The sequence below is a fragment of the Curcuma longa genome, unplaced genomic scaffold (assembly GCF_044706935.1).
Source record: "Curcuma longa cultivar G26 ecotype Majalengka, Jawa Barat unplaced genomic scaffold, ITB_CL_G26_1.1 contig_19381, whole genome shotgun sequence".
Lineage (NCBI taxonomy): Eukaryota > Viridiplantae > Streptophyta > Magnoliopsida > Zingiberales > Zingiberaceae > Curcuma > Curcuma longa.
This window is the reverse complement of record NW_027431083.1, coordinates 534-7,604: the sequence shown is the minus strand read 5'-3', so window position 1 is coordinate 7,604 and position 7,071 is coordinate 534. Positions and strand designations below refer to the sequence as shown.

Below are 7,071 nucleotides of genomic sequence, written 5' to 3'. Positions count from 1 at the left end.
TGAAAATGGGCTTTGATAGAGTTTTTTTTTCTTTACAAAAAATGTCAGTAATGGAGTTTAAAAATAATTAATTAATTATAAATTTTAAAATGTTTAGGACTTTAAAATTAATTAATTAATTATAAAAATAAAATATAATTAAGGCCACGAATGAACCAAATGTCCACGAGTAAATTTGACGTTCCAGTTGATAAAAATTTATTTTATATTTATTTAATATATATACAATTAATTAAATAAATAAATTTTAATAACTTATTAAATTAAATTAATACGGTTGAATAGATACGTATTCAACTTGCTCGTTTAAATTGTGAACTATTTTTATATATACATATCATCGATTAATCTTCCAATAGATGGCCGATCTTATATTTCGTTCATTAAACAAATTTAAAAAAAAAGATTTCTGACGTAGCATTTTAGTGTCATTAGTTATTCAAACATCATATGCATGCATGTTAATTTAATGACCTCATACGATCTTACGACCACTTAAAAAGAGGTAAATCAAGAAATTATAATTAGACACAATGAAGGAGAGCATTATTTCGACTTCGTCGAGATTCAATTATTATCCACTAGAGCCGGTCCTTGTTGTACAAGAGCCCTGGACGAAATTATAATTTTTGGACCTTGACACAATAACATATATAATTTTTAGAGCTTGATAAATTATAATTTTTAATCAATAAGAGTTGTAAAATAAAAACTTTTATACAAAACAATGCTCTCTAAACAACTAGAATTCGAAGAAAAAAAAATTTATCCTATTTAAAATGATAACGATACTCTAAATAATATTTAAAGCATACAAAAAAGAAAAGTCAGAGTTTTTTGAATTGTCATTGCAAATTCCATTAAAATACTTTTAAACTTTGGGTTAGCTTTTCCTTTTGTTTTTATTTTTTTTTATCTCCAGATAATTGTTTTATGATGATAGATAAATATGAACAATAACCAATAAACAAAGAACAATAAAACTTAATATAGAGGGGCACTTTCACAGCGTGTGGAACTGTATAAGCGGTTATGGCCTATGGGAGCAGTTCGCGGCAAAGATCCACAACCCGTGGAATGTACAGAAAAAGGGTCTGGTGAGTAGTGACAAGATCCACAAACTATCGAGATTTGATGCTCGTGCTTGATGGAATGAACAGAAAAAAGATCGGAGATTAGAGCTTTCAAAAAACTAATTGACCCTTCAGTTTTTTTTGGATGAACAGATGGACAAAGAATTACAGAGTTGACTGCTCAGTTTTATTTTGGATCCAATCAAAGAATAATTTTAATATTTTTTGAGAGGTAATAATTAAAGGCTAAGAATATGAAATTTAATCAAAAAAATTAGGGTCCTACTAATTTGTGGGTCATGGATAGTCACCCTGGTTACCCTAGCCCAGGAGCAGCTCGGATTGCCCACTTTAACAATTCTACTTATAGTAATCAACTAAATTATATCCGGAAGTTATCCCATACTCTCATATCATACCTCGAGGGGTAATTTTGATATATTTGTAAATAATATTTGTGGTTATCAAATGAATTATATTTATTAATAAATTTTTTAACAAACTATATATAAATATTTGTTTTTTAAAAATAAATAAATAAAATTTAATAATCAAATAAATTTAAGATTATATAATTTTTAACTAATTTAATAAATTTAAATTAACAATTTGATAATATCTAAACCATTTAAGTTCAAATCAAAACTAAACTGAACTGAAGTCTCCACTCTCCAAGCAAATTTAATAACTATTTTAATAATTTAATTCATTTTAACTCAAATAAATTTAAATATTATAAAATTGGACCGCCTTACAATTATAATTTTTAATTTTTTTTTATTTATGTTTTGAATCTTCTTCGGTCTCTCCGAGTAAACAAGGCATTAGGGCATCCACAATGGGGATATTTGGAGGGGATATTTAGAGAAATACCCCCATGCACCAAATATCCCTTATTGGAGGGGGGTGATTTGAAATCACCGGGCAAAACTCTTTGCCCGGTGATTTCCCTTTTTTTAAATAAAAATTAATAAAATAAATAATTTTAATAGTTTAAATTAAATAAAAGAAAGGTATTAGGTGGGTGGTTGGGATAGTATTTATTATTGAGAAAATAGATAATGGTAATAGGTGGGATCCATAAATATTTGGTTTGTGGGATATTTGATTGTGAAAGTTGAGATATTTGAGGAAGGGGATATTTAATTGATGATGTGAACATGAAAACCACAAATATTTGAATGAAATATCCCAATGCACTGTGGATGCCCTTACTGAAGCGTGCCTCAAACGAATGGTGCTTTTATGATCAATCTCCTCTGTATATCCGCCCCTGCTTTCTCTCCTCCCTCCTCTCTCCCCTTCCCATTCCACCTCCACGGCCTGCTCCTTCTCCTCCTGCTCTTTCGTTCAGCTGCTACGGATTTTTTTCCCCCACCGGCCGATCGAGGACGATGGATCAGGAGCAGCATTAATGAACGACTGCGGCGGTGGCGGAAACCACAAGGCGGCCACCGATGCCGTCAAATCTCCCTCTTCCCCTCTCTGGGGCGCCTTCGGCGCCGGTGGCCATCACCATCGCCGCCATTGTAAGACCTCGCCCCCGCAATCCTGGTACGCCAGGGACTGCAAGCCGTACTTCCTCTTCCACCGCCTTTTTGTTTTCCTCCTCTTTCTTCTCCTCTTGTACTTCTTCTACACCTACAGCCTCCTCTCCTCCTCCCCCTTGCCTTCCTGCGACGACGATGCCGTCGTCCGCCTCTCCAACTTCAGCACCGATATTGCCAACCGTACCTTCGCCAGATCGTCGCCTTCGCCGCCCGCGTCTCCGCCCGCGTCTCCGCCCCAGTCCACTTCGACGGACCTGCAGCACATTGTGTTCGGCATCGCCGCCTCCGCCAAGCTGTGGGAGAAGCGCAAGGCCTACATCAAGGTCTGGTGGCGGCCGCGGCAGATGCGCGGCTTTGTCTGGCTCGACAAGGCGGTGAAGGAGATGAAAGCCAAGGATCCCACTCTCCCGGACCTCAAAATCTCCGGCGACACCTCTCGCTTCCCTTACACGCATCGGAAGGGCGACCGCTCCGCCATCCGCATCTCCCGCATCGTCTCGGAGACATTCCGCCTCGGTCTCCCCAATGTGCGCTGGTTCGTCATGGGGGATGATGATACAGTGTTCCTCCCTGACAATCTCGCCCGCGTCCTCTCTCAGATTCGACCACCGGCAACCCTATTACATCGGCTCCCTTTCCGAGTCCCATCTCCAGAACATTTTCTTCTCCTACAGCATGGCCTACGGGGGAGGCGGGTTCGCCATCAGCGCCCCTCTCGCTGCCTCTCTCGCCAGAGTCCAGGACCGCTGCCTCCGTCGGTACCCGTCTCTCTACGGCAGCGACGACCGGATCCAAGCTTGCATGGCGGAGCTCGGGGTCCCCCTCACTCGGCATCCTGGTTTCCACCAGTACGACGTCTACGGAGACCTCCTCGGCCTCCTCGCCGCTCACCCCGTCACCCCGCTCCTCTCCCTGCACCACCTCGACGTCGTACAGCCTCTCTTCCCCGGGGAAACCCGGCCTGCCGCCCTCCGCCGCCTCTTCAACGGCCCCGTCCGCCTCGACTCCGCCGGGGTGATCCAGCAGTCCATTTGCTACGAGACCGAGCGTCTCTGGACGGTGTCCATCTCCTGGGGATTCGTCGTCACGGTGGTCCGCGGGGTGATGTCGCCGCGTGAAATGGAGACGCCGACGCGGACTTTCCTCAACTGGTACCGCCGTGCGGACTACACAGCCTACGCGTTCAACACCCGGCCGGTGGCGCGCAACCCGTGCCAAAAGCCGTACATCTGACCACCTCGCCTCCGCTCGCTACGACAACGCCAGCCGCACCACCGTGACGGAGTACGCGCTCCGCCGGGAGACCCGCCCGACGTGCCGATGGCGGCTGGCCGACCCGTCGGCACTCGTGGACCGCGTCGTCGTCTACAAGAAACCCGACCCCGGCCTATGGGACAGAGTACTCAAAACCTCCATGAACTCCTTGCGCAATCAATTACTCACCATCAATTAATGGACTGTGGCAGGCACCGAGAAGGAACTGCTGCAGGGTATTGTCGACAGCGAAGGATGGGAAGAAGCGCCGGCGGATGGCGATGGAGGTAGGGACGTGCACGGCAGGCGAGATCAGTGAGATAGGCAAGCAGTGAGGTCAGTTTCCATTAGCCCATGCACCAGAGGTGCTAAGTGTACTGTACCCTGCTAAAATTCATGCTAGATTTTGATGCTGTTGTAAAAAAAAACAAAATTCTTTGTTCATCTTCAATCCCGTCGTGCTCTTTGGCACTGGCCATGGTGCACGCCCACCGTGTGACAGCCAGAGATCTGCTTTGCACTTCGTAAGAAGATGGAAGGCTAGCTGTTGCCAATTTCTTAGCTCGTTAATTCTTGTCGTTGCATTCAAACGACTTTTCGATCACGAGAAATCTGTGCAACCTTTTCGATCACGAGAAAGTCCAAAGTCTGAACAAAAGAATCAGAATGGATGGCCATGCGGTGCCATGCGGTGCCGCGGCGAGACGATCGAGAGCTTTCCACCAGCGAAACTTCCAGCGTACACTTGGAAGATATAAAAAGAGAAAAATAGTAAACAGTAACGAACCGTTTCGAACCTGACTCGGTCTCAGTTTAATTCTATTATTGGCAGATCTCATCCATCAGCGGGAGGAAAGCGATGGCGGACAAGGCGAGCCGAGCTCTGGTGATCTACGGCGATGGCCACGCCAATCTCGTCTCCCCTCTGCACTCCCATCTCCACTCCTTCGTCTCCCGCTCCTCCTGCGGCTTCCTCTCCCTCAGAGATACCCCGGACGCCCAAGGTAATGCCGCCTCTCTTCTTTTCTTTTCCGCCTCCTGCGGCAGTTTCCGATCCTCGATGCTTCACGTCGTTCAAGACGATAACGGATCTGTGCGATTCAAGATAATCGTGCTTGTAGTTTTGAGCCGGCAGACATGGACACGAGGATAAGCTGTCCCTTTAGGAAAGCATCATCGGTAGAAGAGGGCTTAGGGTTGAAATTGAACTGGGATCGATGATTTATTGCTTCCCTGTCTGTTGGATTATTATCCATTGTATAAGTTTCCTCGCAGTCATACTACTATCAACTACTTGAACTGTTCTTGATGCTCTCTGTCTGATGCCATACAGGTTCTGATCTGATTTACGTTTACATCCTAAGTTATCTCCAAATTTAAAAGAAGTTTGTGATTGCAGACGTGTGACTGTGATTAGGTACAATCTCCTGGGATATAACTGTTGGAATTTCTAGAACAAAGGAGACTTTCACCTAAAATGCGTAAGGATAATTAGTGTTACACGTTGATTGTCTGATAAAACTGTATTCTTCTTTTTGAGGGAAAGTGAAGCGAGTCTCACACTTTGATTAATACGAAGTGGCACATTATCTTTATGAGTCTTTCCAGTAGATGAACCATAGTAGTCTAAGCCTGATCTCTTACTCAGTTACTGACAAGAACACTACTAGCACCAGTTTCTTTCTTTCTGGTAGCTTCTGGTTATATATATATATATATATATATATATATATATTCCTTCAGAGGGGCTGGAATAAATATTCTTTTTTTCCCCCATAAACTGTAAAAAATTTCCATGATACTTTTGTTTATATCATTGTATTTTCTTCTATTTCTTGTATATCGGTAGGTAATTTCTCCAAAAAATGCCTACTTTTTTTAAAAATAACATTATATTGCTTGTGCTAGTGATGCTCATCTAGTTCTTACATCTCTAGTTTGGTTCTGATTCAAGGACAATGAGGTAGATGTTTCCTGACATGGTCATGCATTAATGACTTTCACATGCTAGATTTTGTATGCTTATCTAAAAATACCAGACTGGAAGTTAGTTAAAAAAAAGTTGTGTTTTGTTGCTCTTACTAGTTTTAATTGCTATATGAGTTTATAACCAAAATACATTTTCCCTTCATCCTATTTCATCTGTTTATTGATTCCCCTAAGTGGATAAACTGATATGTAGTGACAACATATATTTTTTGTTTTTTATTTTTTTGTGCATGACATTGTTTACGTCTAAGAGGCCAATAAATTTCTAACAATCTTAACCATGTAGAAGAATGTCATTCAAACTCAGAGCTACAACACAGATTGCAAAGTATTAAGATATCTTTACTACATAACAATTATATGCTCTAATATTTGGTCTTTTCATCTTTATTTTCCTTACCACCATTAGATGCACTTCAACACTGATGGCTAATGCCGTGTGAAAAGTTTTAGGAAATGAGATGTCGGACACCCAAATCCATATGTGTTGGATCATTGTTTCTCTTATCATTGTTTCTCTTAAATTGATTCTTGCATTGTCATTAAGGATGAGAGACAGTTACCTTAGGCATTAGCAGCTAGCTGTATTGCAACTAGTACTTTTAGGTTTTAGTCGTGTAGAGTTGTCATATATTTGTCATATTTAGAGAGTGGTAGACTATTGAGACATGTGACGTTATCTTATTTCTGCAAAACATGTCGCTTTATACAATATACTGTCACCTTTGTCATTTCAAAATTTCTGGTTAAATTGATTTGTTTCTTAATTTCACTTGTATATGAATCTCAGAATCAGAAAATGCCAGAAGAATTAGAGAGATAGCACAGCTATTGGATGCTAATGACTTTTATACATCAATGGTGAGATTTTATTGGTAATTTTTGTTTTGCATAAGTAGAAAACATGATGTATTTTTTAATGGAGATACAGGTGGCTGTCTATGTACAACTAAGATAATTACATCATGTTCACATTAAAAAATGCCTAACTTAGAAACAAGAACAAATGAAAACGGACAAAAAAAACATAAAGCACCATTATGTAGACTTTTAACTAGTTTTAATTTTCTTTTCAGAAGGAACATCATACTGAAATGAATATCAGCAAGGATAAAGATGATTTATCAGTTCCAACAATCTCACAAAGGTTCAACATTTTTGTCTTCTGACACAGTTATTGTTGCACCCCAATACACCTTGTCATG

The 7,071-nt window shown here is 41.0% G+C and overlaps 1 pseudogene; it reads left to right on the top strand.

The window, feature by feature from the left end:
• The first annotated feature begins 2,487 nt into the window (after positions 1 to 2,487).
• Positions 2,488 to 4,212, top strand: LOC141817126 (uncharacterized; annotated as a pseudogene).
• The last annotated feature ends 2,859 nt before the right edge of the window (positions 4,213 to 7,071 follow it).